Below are 18116 nucleotides of genomic sequence, written 5' to 3' on the forward strand. Positions count from 1 at the left end.
GACTCAGGTGGTGATCCCCAGGTCCTGGAATTGAGTACTGCATTGGGCTCCCCACAGTAGGGAGTTTGGTTCTCCCTCTGCCTGACCCTCCTTACTTATGTTTTCTCTCAAATAAAAAAAATCTTAAAAAAAAAAGAAAGAAAGAAAGAAAAGAGGCTTCTGCTGTATAGAAACATTAAATGATTATTAGCTAGTTAAAAAAGAAGAAAACATGCAATAACACATCAAACCCATAGGCTCCAAGAAGCTCCATCAGCACACTAATTTTAATTGGGAAGTCTTAAAGTTAGTTCTCTGTTTGCTGGGACATCTGAGCTGGCCCTCACCAATGCCTAAAAACAAACTACCCTCTAAGAGTGCCCTCACACTTGAGACTTTATCATGAACATGGGCTGGGGGGTCTCTCCCTCACTCCCTGTAGCTATAAACAGGAGACCCCAACACCTCCTGCACACAGAGTTCTCTGAAAGCTGACACCAAGATGGGGTTAGACTTGCAAGAGATATGCTGGGGAGAAAGTACATGAGATAGAAATCCAGAGTGAGCAGGAGTCGTCTGGGGTAACTTACAGAACTTATGTAGGAGAGAGAAGTGGGGAAGACAGGGAGGTAGGACTTAGACTGGTGTGACTAAGAAGGTTCACACAGGTCAGTGGGAGTCCTCCAGCCAAAGTCAGTCATCAGAGAAGACCTGCATCTGATAAGGAGTATTTTTGCTATATGTGGTCATTGGCAGGAGTCATGACCCTCATGATTTGGGCACTAGGTATCTGCCCCTGATGCCCAGTTGAGCAGACCTGCCTCAGGGAGCCACCCTTTCCAGAGGTCTATGCTGTAAATAGCACTCTCTCCTTAGCCTGCAGGAAGACTAACATCAGCTCTGTGAGGTGAACAGCACCAAATCCTGTGGGATTCAGATTCTCTCTGAAATCCTGAAACTCCCTTGGGGCTTGGCTGAAACTCTCCTAAAGTTTACTACTGCTTTATGACATTTTAAAAAAAATTTTTTTTAAGATTCTATTTATTTCCCTGACAGAGAGAGAGATCACAAGTAGGCAGAGAGGCAGGCAGAGCTCTAGAGAGGGGGAAGCAGGCTCCCCGCCGAGCAGAGAGCCTGATGCAGGGCTCGATCCCAGGACCCCGAGATCACGACCCAAGCCAAAGGCAGAGGCTCAACCCGCTGAGCTACCCAGGTGTCCCCAAAATAAATTTTTTTATGTGGAGCAGAAACTATCCTCTAAAGAGCTCAGGACAATGGAAACTCCAAATAAAGAAGGCACAGGACTCCTCTGTTTGTTGTGCTGGCTACTTCTGTATCTCTATACTAGTCAGAATTCAGAGAAACAGACCCAACAGTATGTGTGTGAATGTGTCTGTTTCTCTCTCTCTCTCTTTCTCTCTCTCTCTCTCTGCCTCTCTCTCCATATATATATATATATATATATATATATATATATATATATATGTATGTTTTGAGGAATTAGCTCACAGAATTATAGAGGTTCAAGTCCAAAATCTGCAGGTAGGCTATGAGGCTGAAGACCCAGGGAGACCAGTCCAAAGGCTGTCAGCTGTCAGAATTCCTTCTTGCAAAAGAAGGTCAGTCTTGGGTGCCTGGGTGACTCAGTGGGTTAAGCCGCTGCCTTTGGCTCAGGTCATGATCTCAGGGTCCTGGGATCGAGTCCCGCATCGCGTTCTCTGCTCAGCAGGTATCCTGCTTCCCTCTCTCTCTCTCTCTCTGCCTGCCTCTCTGTCTACTTGTGATCTCTCTCTGTGAAATAAATAAATAAAATCTTTAAAAAAAAAAAAAGAAGATCAGTCTTTGTCCTGTTCAGGACAAACGCACTTTGTGGAGAGTAATCTGTTTTATTCAAAGCCCAATAATTTATATTTTTCAAGATTTATTTATTTATTTTAGAGAGAGAGAGAGAGCAGGGTAGGGGGACAGGCAGAGGGAGAAGCAGAGATTCTAACCAGACTCCCTGGTGAGCACAGAGCCCGATGGGGCATTCGAATCTCAGAACCATGAAATCATGACCTGAGCTGAAATTAAGAGTTGCCGGTTCAATCAGCTGAGCCATCCAGGCACCCCAAAAGCCCACCAGTTTCAATGTTAATCTCCTTTAAAAGAAACAGACAAACAAAACCCTTTCACAGAAACAATCAGAATATTTGACCAATATCTGAGCATGATGGCTTAGCCAAGTTGACACATAAAATTAGCCCTCACAACCTGCAAATGGACTGATCAGCTTGAGACCCAGGTACTAAATACCCAGGCAAAGGACAACAACATCATTCTCAGAGAAAAGATAAAAGAGATTAAATAAGTCTACAGATAAAATGACTCCTCAAAGTCCCCGGGCCTGAAGAAGAGAAAGAGATTGTCATGGGATCATTCAGGAAAAATGATCTCTTCACAGATAAAAAATCATTTTGACATTTCAACTTTTCTCAAATTGAGCCATGTGGATGACTAGATGAGAAACAAAAGATACATAAATAAAATATTAAATTGACCCATATATTATTGTGTAACATTGGTTAATTTTATGTGTTAATTTAATTACATGATAGCATCCAGCTGTTTGATAAAACACCCATCTAGATAATGCCACAAAGGTATTCTTAGATGTGATAGAAACTTAGATCAGTGGATTTTGAGTAAGGCAGATCATCCTAGATAACGTGGAGTGCCATCCTTACGTAATCAGTTGAAGGCCTTCAGGAAAAAGGCTGAGGTCCCCTGTGGAAGCGGGACTCTGCCACCAAATCTAAACTCAAGACCTCAGCACAGACTGGTCTGGGATTTGCAGTCAGCCACCTGCCCTGCACATCTCAGACTTAGCAGTCCCCACAATTTTATGAGTTCCTTCTGTTTCTCGAAAGGACCCCAATACGTGAGGAAGGGGTTTTTGGCATAGATATAGGTCCAGTACCTAAAATAGACCTCTTCCAGGTACCTGGGTGGCTCAGTTAGTTAAGTGTCTGCCTTCTGCTCAGGTCATGATCCCAGGGTCCTGGGATCCGGTCTCACTCCCTCTGCCTCTTCCTCTCTATATCTCATGAATAAATACATAAAATCTTTTTTAAAAAAGTACTTCTTTTCCAAAATAAGGGTGCTGATCTTTAAACAATCCTTCTACATATTGTTTTAATGTATACATGAATGCTTATTTAATTTTATGTGATATAAGTCACACTGTTGCATTAAACTCACCATTGACCAGTACAAAACTCTGGAAGGAGAAAGCTTTAAGAATGGCAGAGATGTGTTTACTGCCTGGCACACAGTAGGCACTTTCTTGATGATTTAAAGTTTGTCAGTTAATCATATATTCTCCTGCACCACCACGAGACTATTTTCTTATCTCTGCAATAGAACCAGAGCCCCCAGAGTGATATGAAGAGGTGTCTATATTCTTCAATGCATCCAACTCAGTGGGAGCTCTGTTTAAGCACGAAATGGTAGATGGACAACATTCCTTAGCTAATAACCAAAAAAGGGAAGGAGTGTGATTGGCTTTCACCAACCACCCCACTCATGTCTCATACCCAGCAAGTTTTAAAGATTTTTCAGAAAACAAATTTTTACTAACTTCCTCGGTAACTAATTCTGGAATACATAATGAAGAAACCCACCTGCATGCTAGAAAAGATGTTCGCTTGATGGCACAGAATATTAAAGTGAATTTCTAACTCAGTTAACAATATGGTAAAACCAAATATATGCACATGCAAAATTATTAAAGATTTGTTTACTTGGGACTCTGATATTTGCCATGAAAACTCTTACGATTAAAGTTTGACTTAAAAAATATAGGAGTTTTTTTCCCCCCTTTCAAAATCAGTTTCAAGAAACCCCTGATAGAATCAGCTAATTAATTCCTGGCCTCTTTAACTAACACCACATTTGAAGTCACGTGCTATAAATCAGTTTCAGTTGAGATATTAAAATCAGATTATAACAGAAAAGCCTTGTAAATATTTGCCTCCAAATGAGTTTAAGAATAAATATATATTCAGTAATTCATCCATATTTAGCAGATATTAATAAGACAAAGCATAGCTTTAAATTCACTTATCATTTAATACAAAGGAGGAAATAGAAAAAGGCCTGATTAGCTTGTTTATTCTTGGGCTTGGTAATACCTTATTAAAATTTGAAGTTCAAAATTGATATAATCAGTCAAATGTCAGCAGAAATATTTATTCTGTAAATGAAGCTTTAGTTAATAGAACTTTAATTTGAAGTGTTTTACATTTTCTTCTCCTCCATAAGGAAAAAGGAAAGTGGGGGTGGGGGAAGTCTTGATAGGAATGTGAAATTAACATGGAGGATTGAATTTTCCTTCTAGATCTGTGCTGACACTAGAGGTCAGCAACCTTCCAGAAATCATATATTAAATCTTCATTTACTCACTATAATTTACAATTTTGTATGTGTGACAGAAGAACCACAAAATTCTAGGTTAGGAATCAGTCTTACTATTGACCTAATCCGCTGTCTTTTCAGAGGTAAAGGCAGTGAGTTCTGGTGGGGTCCAGGGACTTGGCTGGTCTCAAGTTACACTGAGATAGGACCAGACTCAGGACTCAGGACACTGAACCTATCAATAGCACTTAGGACTGGGGCTGCTGGTAGCCACCAAGACCCAGAGAAATTAGATTCTGTGTCCTATAACTGTGCATAATTTTGTGGACTGGTAATGTTGTAAGTCCCAGGGGAAAGAGAGAAGATTTGTTGTAGGCTTAGAAGAACAACAGTTCCTGGAGAAAAGACCAGGACGAAAAAGCTAAGAAGTGTGCAAACAGCATAGGATGCCAATTTCAGAGGCCCAACTAGGTTTTTCTTGACCTGCTCTCCACATGGTCTGGGGCTTTGATACTTGCTTCATTTCTTGCCAAATTCCAGTGAAAATTCTCACAGAGGGAGCTGCTCCAAATTCTAATTAACCCAGGTCTTTAATGGGTTCATAGCACTCAAAACTAAGTCTTGAGCCACCCTTGGTCTTGGGGCCATCATGGCCTTCGGCCAAATAACTGTGACCCTCCCTCCCCTTCCTTATGGTGCCGCCCATTAGAAATTAACCTCAATGGGAGGAAGTGAGGAGGAGTGGCTAAGTGCTGGGCTTTTGGAGTGCACAGAGCCTTTTGGAATCCCCACCCTGGCAGAAGCTCTGTAACTTTAGGCCAAGTTACTTAGCCTCACCTAAACCTTAATTTTCTCATCTTTAAAATAAGAATTATGTTAGTAGTGGCCTCACAGGTTTTTATATGCATTAAGTAAAATATGCATGTGGACTTGTTTGTAAGTAAGGGATATTTGACCTAAGCTCTCTTATTAAAAGAAAAGTAAATGAGACAAGGGTGGAGAGGAAATATCTGAGCATGTAGCTGCCAAGTCCAGGGTCTGCCCCTCTCACTGCAATGGGCCAGTCAGTCATCTGGAGACAGTCTCTACTCCTAGGCTCCGTAGGGGGACAATCAATTTTTATTTATTTATTTATTTATTTATTTATTTATTTATTTTATTTAATTCAGAGAGAGAGAGAAAAAAAAAAGTAGGAGGAGGGGCAGAGGGAAAGCAAGAGAGAATCCTCAAGTGGACTCCCCACTGAATGCAGAAGCCAACATGGGGCTTAATCCCAGGACCCTGAAGTCATGACCAGAGCCAAAATCAAGGGTGAGACACTTAACCCACTGAGCTACCCAGGCACCCCTGACCACTGTCTCTCAAGTATCTTTCCTTTTTTATTTCTGAGACACACACCAGACCATAAGAAGATAAGTTTCTTCAAATGAGATTGCTAGTCTTACTACGCGTTCCTTCTTCTCAACCAAAAATGTACAGATTGACTTCCATTTTGCTATATTAATATACATTTCTCAGAGGTAACAAGTTTTCACAGACCAAAATTTTTTTAAATGGTTTTTATGTCATAAATTTATAAACATCTATTTTTAATTTTTATTCTGTCCTTTTTTCAATAATACTGTCATTTAAATTTTCTTAAATCTGAAGAAAAATTGTGTAATAAAAGCAAGGTTTTTTTTGCTTTTATGGTGTTATTAATGAGAAAAACAAGAATCATCATGACGCAAACATATGATATCTTATAAATAAAGATAACTAACTCTTAAATCCCATCATCTCAAAGTATTATATTAACAGTAATACCAGGTATTAATCTACAACTCTCTATCTGCATCTGCACGAGTACAACAACTATTACTACCCACTAGTTTTTCTTTCCTTCAATTTGACTCAACAAACATTTTAAGAATGCCTACACCACAAAAAATATGCTAGGTAATTCTATTACATTGATGACAAAGAGAAGTTGGTGAGATTTTGTTTTTAATATTTGTACTACTTTTTTGAAAATGTGCACATGCAAGTTCTTGATAAGACATTAATATCACGGTGGGGATAATGGGATAAAACCCATTTCATATCACTTTGAAGACTGGTGTTTGACCTATTAATAAGACTACAATTCAGTTTTCAATACAGCTGTCTCTCATATTCACAAAACTTATCAAAATATTATGCTGAGTGGTTCTACATGAAGCCAGTGAGATCACACAAAGTCATGGTTGGGTAAAGTGGATTGAAATAAAGCATTATGGTGCTCTTCAGTGTGTGTCAGTGAGGAAAGTTCTCAGGGGATGGAACAGAGTCAAACTTAGTGATACCTGTTGCCTGGGGTCTCCTCTATCACTAATCCAACCAGTCATTTAAGATCACACATTTGATGTTTCTTGTATTACTCTCGCCCCCTGAACTTTCCTTCTCTAAATTTAAATAACACTTTTTTCCCCCTACCACTCATCTTTAAATGTAATGCTACATGGAATTATATTTTCATTTTTATCTAGGGTAAAAGGGGGAGACATTTATCTTCTCCTTCTCTTGGACAGAGATTTACATCATCAGCTGCCTGGTGGCGAGAATTACACTACAGACTTTTATAGGTGTCCAGCTTACAGAGGGCAGATCATGGAACTTCTCAGCCTCTAAAACTGCATAATTCCTTATAACAATCAATCTATCTATCTAATCTATTTATTATCTATCTGTCTATCCCTGTCCTTATATTTCCCATTGGTCCTATTTCTCTAGCAAACCCAAATTAATCCACTAGTCATCTTTTTTTTAATTTTTTCTAACTTAATAAGGATGCTAGGTACATGTATTAGTCTGCTCAGGTGACCATAACAAAATAGCAAAGACTGAGTGGCTTAACCAACAGATAATTCATTTTCTCACTGTTCTAAAGCTAGCAGTTAAGATCAAAGTGCCAGCAAATTCAGTATGTTGAGGGGCCTCTTCTGGCCTGCAGGTGGCCCTCTTCTCACTGTGTCCTCACAGGGCCTTTCTTCTGTGTGCATGTGGAGGGAGAGAGCTCTGGTCTCTCTTCTTTTTCTTATACAGACACCAGTCCTACTGATTAAGGCCCCACTGTTATGACCTCATTAAACCTTAATTACCTTCCTAAAGGTTTTACATGCCATCACATTAGGGTGAGGGCTTCAACATATGAATTTGAGCATAGGGGAGGTACAGTTCAGTCCCTAACAATACATGCCTGTTTAGTATGAAGACTACATTTCCCAACTACATTTGAAACTAGGTTTCTAAGTTCTCATCAATAAGATGGAAGCATCATGAGACAATTTCTGGGAACCAATCTGAGAAACAGCCCTTTGTTCCTGCTTCTTTAATCCTTCCATCATCTCAAGCCCAAAATAAAGACTATGGAGACAAGGGTCACACCTTGGGAATGGCTGGAAAGAATGAGGGTCCCTGAGGGCATTGTGGAGTGAAGTTTCTACCTCTGTCTAATCTATCCGCTGACTTAGGTGAGTGTGAGAAATAAATTTCATTGAAATCGTTACTCTTTGTGGTACTTCTGCTACTTGCAGCCAAATGGAATCCTAATTAATATACCATATTTACATAACTAGAGTGATGGAGAGATGTCAGGTAACTATCAAATGCCTAGAATATATACTTTAAAGTGGAAAGAAACTTTACAGTTTATTTAACATAGGGGTTTCCAAACTATGTGTTCATTTGCTAAAACCAACATAATGTTAACTATGAGTTTAAATACTCTTATGAGCTCACATGTCTCCAGCTTGCCTCAGGCTCAAACCCCCCATCATTAACACCAGGCTTGCTTTACACATTTCATTACCTGCCTGGCTTCTTACATATTTGAAATTGCAAAGACTGATTTATTCTAATCCAAATCCTTTATTTTACATGTGAAGAAGCAGAAACCAAGAAAATCAAAGTAACCAGAGATTATAGAAAAAGAAATATTAGCATTCCAGTCTGCTGACTCCAGCCCAGGCCTCTTTCCATCACTGGGGCACAAATAACCAATCCCATTTGAATCACCCTAAGAAGAAATGCCCACTGGGGGACCATTCTCTCTCTCTCCCAATAGTTTCCCTGTGGGCCTATTCCCTTCCCACCAGATGAGTTCCAGCAGGTGGATAGGGGACAGAATTCCTGGCCCCTTGGTAGGATTCCGGGAAGAGAGCTGAAGGCATTTTCAGGCCCGACCACCTGCACTGTCCCTCCATGTGCGGGCACTACTGGAGAGGCTTCATGTCTCTTTTTTTGGCAGCTCTTTCAGCACTCAGACTGAGGGACCAGTGTATTATATTCTCAACTCTCTGTCATCTCCTATCACATTAATATGATATCATTTTTGTCTATTAGAGTGCCATAACAACAACAAAAAAAAAGAGGTGTTAGAGCATGACAGCACCTGTCAGAGGGCTGCAAATACTCATTTGAAATATTGGATTGAACCAGTTTCATGTGACATTAGTGGTGGCAACTTGTCCCTGTAGAGTAGGTTCATTTATTTGTACTATGTAAATGAAGGTGTCACATGCAGCCTATCATTAAAGAAAATGTCCCGTCACAGAGTTACAGAATCAACAACTGAAGCGTCGAGAAGAGCTTAGAGGCCATGCTACGGCGTTCCTCTGATTGGGTGGCTTGCCAGATCCTCGTTTTTTAGTGTTGACTTCACCAGTCACCTTGTCCGTGAACACTAGCTGAGCTTCTCCAGCCAAATGGGTGAATATTGATAGTACTTTGGTTACCTTCAGATAGAGCTGTAGAAATATCATCTAGCTGCATCTATATTTCTGATGTTTCCTTGACAATGGACTCCTGGAAAGAGTATGGACTCCTTCATCACAGCAGCCAGGATCAGGCTTTCTTCATACCAAAATCATAATTCTTATTGACTGATGATCTAGTACAATTTTTTTTTTAACTGAGACCAGTCAGTGAACAAAGAATCACTCAATGGGGACAAATTATTTTGTCATATTCTTCAAAGCACATGTCTTTGTGGTCCAGAGTAATAGTCTCATTCATGATTTATAAAGATGTATGCAGGCCCTAAATTAAAAATCTTAAATTAGGCCTTCAAAATACAAAAATGGATGTGACGTTATCAATCTGGAGTTTGAAGAATTTAGTTTACAGCCACATGATATTACCAGGCAGTTGAACGCACAATATTTAGCTTCTTATGTCCCAAATATGATCAGAATCAGGGATGAAATGCTGCAAAGTATCTGCTCTTCCATCGGGCACTGGCGACGACCATGGCGAGGTTGCTGCCAAGATGACACCAGCCACAGGAAGGCACAAGAGCCCAAGTCACTTTCAAAGCGGGCTGGGCCCACAGTGGGATTGCAACCAGCTTCTAAAGTTAATAATTGTGTCCTCCTCTTTTCCGGGTTACTCTTTTCTCTAATATGGGGTATGAAAAGTGTAAATGAAGGAAATTTGAGGTCATCTCCCTGCTTTGGGATTCAGTGAACAAAAATGACTAATTGAATAAATTCAAATAAATGTCATACGTCTGATAAAGAAACAGAAACACTGCATTTCCTCAGAAGCCCCATTCTTTCCCCCATCAAAGGAGACCACTACCCCAGCTTACATGGGAATCACATCTTTGTTTTTCTTTTTACGTATGCCGTACGAGCGTGCATATTCCTAAATATTCAGTTAGTTTCACCTGCTCTGGAACTTCTTTTGTTCAGCATTATGTTTGTGAAGTTCATCCATGGTTTGTTTTCAGCTTCAAGTTTTCTCATTTCAAGTGATGTATATTATGCCACTGTGTAAATATACACTGTTTATCCATTTTAGTGATGGTGGCAATGTGAGTTATTTTACTGCTTGAGATAATGTTCAATATTCATAATGCTGTTAAAAGCATTCTTGTATATACATATATAAGAAGAGTAATTGTAAAATAAAACAATGAAGTTCCACAGAAAAAGAAGTTGACTTTTATCACAATTGCTTGGCATTATAGATTGTTTTGGAAACAGTGACATATTTATGATACTGGGCCTTGCCATCCACAAGCTTGACCTAGACCTTCGTTCATTTAGGTCTTCTTTGATTGCTCTTTGTAAGGTTTTTAGAGTTTCTTTGTGGGTGTGTAGAGGCCTTGGACATCTTTCATTAGATGTATTCTTGAGTATAATTATCATATTTTAATTTTTTGATGATCTGTTGTTGGCAAATAAAATTGCAATTTATTTATGAATATTGTGTGTATTATATAAATATGGTCTATATTCCATATGTTTGATGCCTTATTTTTTTAAGATTTTATTTATTTATTTATTTGAGAGAAAATGAGAGAGAAAGAGAAGGAGCACAAGTGGAGGAGGGGGAAAGGAGAGAGGAACAGAGGGACAAGTGGGCTCCCCACTGGGCAGGAAGCCTGACCTGAGGCTGGATCCCAGGACCCTGAAATCACGACCCATGTTGAAGACAGATGCTTAATAGATTGAGTGACCCAGGCACCCCTACTTGTATGTTTTATAGACTGTCTATGTTCTCTTCAAATAATGTATTGAAGCCCTAACCTACAATGTGTTGGTATTTAGAGGTGAAAACTTCGGGGGATAATTAGATTTAGATGAAGTCACAAGGGTGGGACCTTCGTGATGAAGTTAGTGCACTTACAAGAAAGAAGACTAAAAGGAGGAGATTAGATTTCTCTCTCTCTTTTCCGCCTTCCTTCCCTCATCTTTTTCTCCCCTCCTCTCTCTCTGTCTCTCAGTCTCTGCCCCTTTGATTCTCTGTCTCCATCTCTGTTTCTCTTCTCTGACTCTCTGTCTCTATTTCTATGTCTCTGTGTCTCTGTGTCTCTCTCTGTCTCTCTCTCTCTCCTTCTGTCTCTCTGAGCCCACACGCCAAAGAAAGAAAGGCCATGTGAACACACAGGCAGAAGGAGGCTGTATACAAGTCAGGAAGAGAGCCTTTGCCAAAAACCAAGTCTGCTGGCACTTTGATCTTGAACATCCTAGCCTCCAGAACTGTGAGAAATAAATGTCTGTTGTTTAATACCACCCTGTGGTATTTTGTTAGAGCAGCCTGGATCGACTCAGATACAGTGGTCAGCCTTCTCGTTGAACTTATTAAGTATAATTTATCTACAGTTTCTTCTAAAATTCCTACATATGTAATCATACTTGTATAATATCATTTTGGTGTGTTTTTTTTTTAATGATTCCTTTCCGGTTATTAGACTTATTTATTTTTCTTACCCAAAATCTACTATTTGAGTATATCAAGTAAAAACTGAATGGAAATAGTGACAGCAAAATTCTTGTCATTTTCTGATCTCAAAGAGAAAGCTTTCACATTTCATCCTAAATATGGTGTTTGCTGTAGGCTTTTTATAGATCCTTTTCAAGTTAAGAAAGTTTTATTCTATTGCCAGTTTGCTGAGTTTTCCTAAAATTATAAATGCATGTCAAATTTTATTTTAAAATGTCTACATCTCTGCAGATGATCATATGATTTTTCTCCTTTATGCTGTTAATATGATGAATTACATTGATTGATTTTAAAATGGTAAATCAACTTTGCATTCCTGTAATATACCCAATTTGTCATAATGGATTATCTCTTTTATATAATTTTTAGGATTAGATTTGATATTATTCTGTTTAGAAGTTTTACATCTCTGAGTAAGAAAGACCTGTAATTTTCCTTTTTCATAGTGTCCTTGCCAAGTTTGATATCAAGGTTACACTGGCATCTTAAAAAGTCCGGGAGTGATTTCTCTTTTTTCCCTCTATTCTCTGTAAAAACGTGTGACATAAAAAAGTTTGACAAATATTTATTTCTCAACTGCTTGGCAAATGCACTCTTTCTTTCTTTCTTTCTTTCTTTCTTTCTTTTTCTTTCTTTTTTTTTTTTAAGTAGTCTCCACACCCACCCAGTGTGGAGCCCAATATGAGACTCGAACTCACGACCCTGAAATCAAGACCTGAGCTGATGACAAGAGTCTGATGCCTAACCAACTGACTCACCCAGTTGCCACAGTAAAATGCACTCTTAAGCCATTTGGACCTGGAGTTTTATTTATGAGAAGGTTTATAATTACTCTTCAAATTCTTTAAAAGTGAAAGAATTATTCAGCTTTTATATTTCTGCTTAAGTCGTTTTGGTAACTTGTGCATTCCTACGAATTTAACTATTTCTTTTTTTTTTTTTTTTTAAAGATTTTATTTGTTTATTTGACAGACAGAGATCACAAGTAGGCAGAGAGGCAGGCAGAGAGTGAGAGAGGGAAGCAGGCTCCCTGCTGAGCAGAGAGCCCGATGCGGGACTCGATCCCAGGACCCCGAGATCATGACCTGAGCCGAAGGCAGCGGCTTAACCCACTGAGCCACCCAGGCGCCCCGAATTTAACTATTTCATAAAAACTTTCAAACTTATTGAAATAAATTTTTTATGATATTCTGCTCTGATATTTTTAATGATGATAGGATTTTTACTGGAGCACCCTTTGGCATTCCTGTGTTTGTTAATTGTGTCTTCCCACTTTGTTTCTAGACCTGCTTCATAGGTGTTTTTAAAGTTCTAAATCCTTTTCAATTAACTATCTATTATTATATATTACTACTTCAATTAATTAATTATGAATTATCCTAATTGTGCTCTCTTTATATTTTCAGTTTGTTTTATTCTCCCACTTTGAGTTTAATTTGTTATTCTTTTTCAAATGTTTGGCTTCAAAGTTTATTTTGTGTATTTTTCAACTTTCTTTTTCTCTAACATAGATGCTTATGACTATAAATTTCAGAGTGTGGCTTTAGTTATATCCCACAAGTTTTTTTTTTTTTTTAAAGATTTTATTTATTTGACAGAGAGAAATCACAAGTAGACGGAGAGGCAGGCAGAGAGAGAGAGGGAAGCAGGCTCCCAGCTGAGCAGAGAGCCCAATGCAGGACTCGATCCCAGGACCCTGAGATCATGACCTGAGCCGAAGGCAGCGGCTTAACCCACTGAGCCACCCAGGTGCCCCACCACAAGTTTGATATATACAGTAATTCTGTCGCTGATTAACTAATTTTAATTGTGATTTCTTTTTACTTCCAACTTACAAGAACTTTGTGGGGCATTTTGTCATTACTGCTTTCCAGCTTAATTGTTGTGTGGTCAAAAATATAGGCTGCATGAATTTCAATCCCTTGAAATCTCTGAGCCTTGCTGTGGAAACTGAATTGTTGCTTAGAATGAGTACTGCTCCTTCCTTCCTACTCTTCTCTGGAGTAGAATTATCTGCCTGCTCCAACTGACGTCACTTTGAAACCATATAACCTGATCTGTCCAACCATATGTAAATGGAAGGATGAGAGATTCTTCTGAGATCTCTTTCTCCTCTGCCAAAAGATAGATGGAGGCAGCTGTGCCAGCCTGAGTCATAAAATGAAGACATGAGATGAGCCAGAGACATTCTCAATGAAGTTTGGGGCCATTTGTGACTATAGCATAATCTCAGAGTGGTAGGCCATGTGAGGATAGCCTTCTATGACCTTGCCTCCTGGAATGCATGCTCTTGGGTAAAGCCTCACCTTGATAATTTAAGGACTTATTTTCTGTGAACAGAATGCAGTAAAGGTAGGGGAATGTCACTTCTGAGATTAAGTTACAAAGAGACAGTAGCTTCCACCTTGGCTACCTTCTCCTATCCCCTGGTCCTCTCTCTGCCTCTTTCTGTCATTATCTCTTTCCTTCCTACTCTCTATCATTAGCAGCTGCCAAATCATGATGACACTCAGGCAGCTTAAGCAGAGATCCTCATGGCAGAGCTGAGGCCTGCCAGCAACTCCATAAGTGAGTCTGGAAGCAGATATGAGGTAGGCACACAAGTGAGCTAGGAAGTGGATTCTCTCTCTAGCCCCAGCTGAGACTTGAGATGATTGCAGCTCCAGGAAATGTCTTGACTACAGCCTCCTGAGATTCTTTAAGCCAGAACCATCCTGCTTAGCTCTCCCTGGATCCCTGACCACAGAAAATATGAAATAATAAATGTTTATTGACTTAAGACACTAAATTTTGGGGTAATTTGTTAGATAGCAATAGCTAAATAATACATATTTTGGTATCTGGAAATGGGATGCTGCCATTAAAAAAAAAAAATACCTTAAAATGTGGGAGTAGCTTTGGAACCAGACAGTTGGTGGAAGCTGGAAGAATTTTTAGGAACATGTTAGAAAAGCATAAATTCCCTTGAGCAGACTGTTGGTAGCACCCTAGATTTCGAGGACACCATGAGTGAGGACTTACAAGGAAATATGACAAACATATTTTAAGAAACTGGAGGAAGGGAGATCCTAATTATATAGTGGTGGAAAGGTTTGCAACATTATCACCTGCAGTAACATGGAAAGTAGAACATATGTCATATGAACTAAGGAGATTTCCAAGCAAGTTGTTGAAGGTACCAAATGGCTTCTTTTTGCTGCTTAAATGCAAAAGGAGAGAGATAAATTGTGGGAAGGACTGTTAATCACAAAGGAGCCAGGATTTGAAAATTCTCAGACCTTCAAGATGGCAAGTGATGCTGCAATTAAGAAATGGCTTGCGAATAAAGTTCAAATCCAGGGCACTGTTGGCAAAATATGGTCTAGAGATGAAGCTGAGTGTGGTATCATAAAATCTTCTGGTAAGACCTCAGAAAGATCAAATTTGATTCCTCGAAGTACTATTTGTTCACACAAAGGGCCTTTTAAAAAGTTTGAAGGGGAAGCTCATAGATCCTCTTAGCTGAATAACAGAACCTCTAAAAAGGTTAAGGTCTTATCTGAAAGGGGTTTGGAGGTATGGCTTTAGCTTAATGGAGTGACCCACAGAAAGATTCTAAGAGGGCACGCAAACTTTTTGAGAGATATATGTTAGGGAGAAATGTTATTGGCCTGGCTTGTACAGTATAGTCAGAAATGGTACAGAATAAAAAGACATTGCTCCCCAGGACCCCCCAAATTCTAATGACAGGAAGCAGGTGGAGAAACTACTTAGATGCAAACAAGTGCCTACAGTTCATGACAAGGAAGAGTGATTTCAAGGATGGAAGCAAGAGTCATGAAGAACTTTTTTCCAGGTTTGAAACCTAATGAAGAAGCTTCCCATGTTTTTCCCAACTAGATTTCAAAACTGCTATGGACCAACGACTTCTTTATAGTCCCAATTTTTCCCACTTTTGAACCAGAATATCTGTAGCAATTATCCTCTACCTGTCTCACTTCTCCATGTTGACTATACGGGAGGACAGATAACTTACATGCATGGTTTCACAGATTTGCAAATAGAGAGGAGCTCTCAACTTGAGGAACTGCATGTAAAGAACTAAATCTGAGGCATCTCACCCACCTCTGGACCTGACTCAAATAATGGCACTCTGAATTTTAAGCTGAGGTTAAAACACGGTGAGATTTTGTAGGCTTGAGGATGGTGGGGATGTATTATATAGGTAAGAGGGTCAAGAATAATTGGGGAGAGAGGGAAGATATACTAGGCATCCTGTAAGACTAAACCTCCCGGTAAGCATGCCCTTGTGTAATCCCTTCCCCTTGAGCTTGGGCTGGAGTTAGTGACTTGATTCTATTGCATAGAATGTGATGAGATGTCACTTCTGAAAGTACATTCCAGAAAAGATGATGGCTTCTGTCTTGAGCATGCTCTCTCATTCTCTTGGTTGCTTGCTATGAGAACAAGGGCTACCATGTATGAGGTGTCCTCTGGAGAGGCCCATAGAGTAAGGTATTTCTATCTGACCATTGCAATCTTGTAAGAGACCTGAGCCAGAGGCCCCCAGCTAAGCTATTCCCTGATTCTTAACCCATAGAAAGCATATTGTAATAAATATTTGTTATTTTAAGCCCTAAAGTTTTAGTGCAATTTGTTACAGAAGAGTAGATAACTAATACACCTAGTTCTAACTCAAGCTAAGTGATAATATTGTTTTATTACCTAGAGTACAGTAATTTTCATTAATGTTACATGCACGCTTAAAGCACAGATGCATACACACATTGCAATTATTGAATAGTTTTTGAACTGATAAAAAAAAAACCTCTCAGCCATGCCTTTAAGCTTCTGACCCATTTCCTCCTCCCTTTCCTAGGGGATTCCAGATCCAACATTTATTAAAATTTCACAGTGTAAATTCTATGCCTCTAACCCTCTAATTTTTCTGAACTTTTGTCTTTCTGTGGTTGAATATCCATAATTTCCTGTAAATTATGACCAAATTCATTCTTTCTCTCTAGCCATTGTCTAGTTCCTTCATAAAATGATCAACCAAGTTTTAAATTTCCATTATTTTATTATTTTATTCTTTAATTCCAGAATGGCCATTGGCCACTGACAACTCCTGACCTAGAGAGTCTGCTTTTTAATTTGGTTTCATGTCCAGGCTGTCTTACATCTCTAAGTTCCAATCAGATAAATTAATCAAATTTTTACTATTTTCTGGATATTGTAGGGGCAAAATTACATATATAAAGAAGTCTAGGCTTTCATAGAGGGTTTATGTTTCCTTTTTCCAGATACCTGGGATTGATTCAAGTTTCAGTGGTTGGGATGCCATTCTCATAAAGATATCTCTCAGCTGTAACAGAGGGTCCAAACCCAAAGCTGGGGTGGTTCACTAGAGTGCTCCCTCTTCTAGCAGGTCCTGGATACCAAACACATTGTCTTAGTCCCAAGAGGTTGTCAAAACAATGCTCAGTCTCTCCCAATTCCAGCCTCCCCCTTTTGAATTTTTGTCTTTTGGAAAAAAGATGGCCAAAAGCCAGTATCAGTTTTTTGGACCTCTGTCCTCTCTTTAATCCCAAATCACAATATAAATGATTACATCATTACCAAAACTAATACGAAGCTCATCTGAATCACAGAGACAAGGGGAAAGGAACTAACATTTGTGAGCAACTCCTAGATGCCTCATGTCTATTACATGACATCTCATTTATTCATCACTTTAGAAGTTATCTGTAAGGTAATTCTTTATCCTTATTTTTACATATGAAAAGCTGAGACTCATAGTGATTAATGACTGGTCTAGAATTACAGTCAGTTAATGGTAGAAGCTAAATTTGTATACCAAGTTTGTTGGACTTCAGAGACCCAGTTTCTACTATGCTGTGGTATTGTGAATTATAAGACATATATATTTGATCTGGAAAGCCTAGGTGGCTTACTCCATTAAACTTCTGTCTTTGGCTCAAGTCATGGTCCCAGGATCCTGGGATCAAGGCCCTCATCAGGGTCCCTGCTCAGTGGGGAGTCTGCTTGTCCCTTTCCCTCTGCCCTCCCCCCTTTATCCTCCTCATGCTCTCTCTCTCAGATGGATAAATAAAGCCTTTATTTAGAAAAAGAAATATGTATTTGGTCATTCAGATGACCAAAATATATCTCATATATATTTGGTCTTTGTCCGTGGTTCCTGGCTCACAGCAACCACAACTCAGAATTTCCTAGGAGGTAGGAGTCCTGGGAGCATCTTTTGTTAAAATAATTGGTCTCTTGTCCTCAGTTCCTGAAATTATTTCAGAGCCATAAAGGTGAAATGGGAGGGGGCACCTGAGTGGCTCAGTCAGTTAAGTGGCTGCCTTTGGCCCAGGTCATGATCCCAGGGTCTTGGGATCAAGCCCCATGTGGTGCTTCCCCACCTACCTGCCACTCTCCCTGCTTGTGCTTGTCCTCTCCCTCTCTCTGTGTCAAATAAATAAATAAAATCTTTAAAAAAAAAAAAGGTGAAA

This window comes from Mustela erminea, chromosome 7 (genome assembly GCF_009829155.1).
Source record: "Mustela erminea isolate mMusErm1 chromosome 7, mMusErm1.Pri, whole genome shotgun sequence".
In the NCBI taxonomy this organism is placed as follows: domain Eukaryota; kingdom Metazoa; phylum Chordata; class Mammalia; order Carnivora; family Mustelidae; genus Mustela; species Mustela erminea.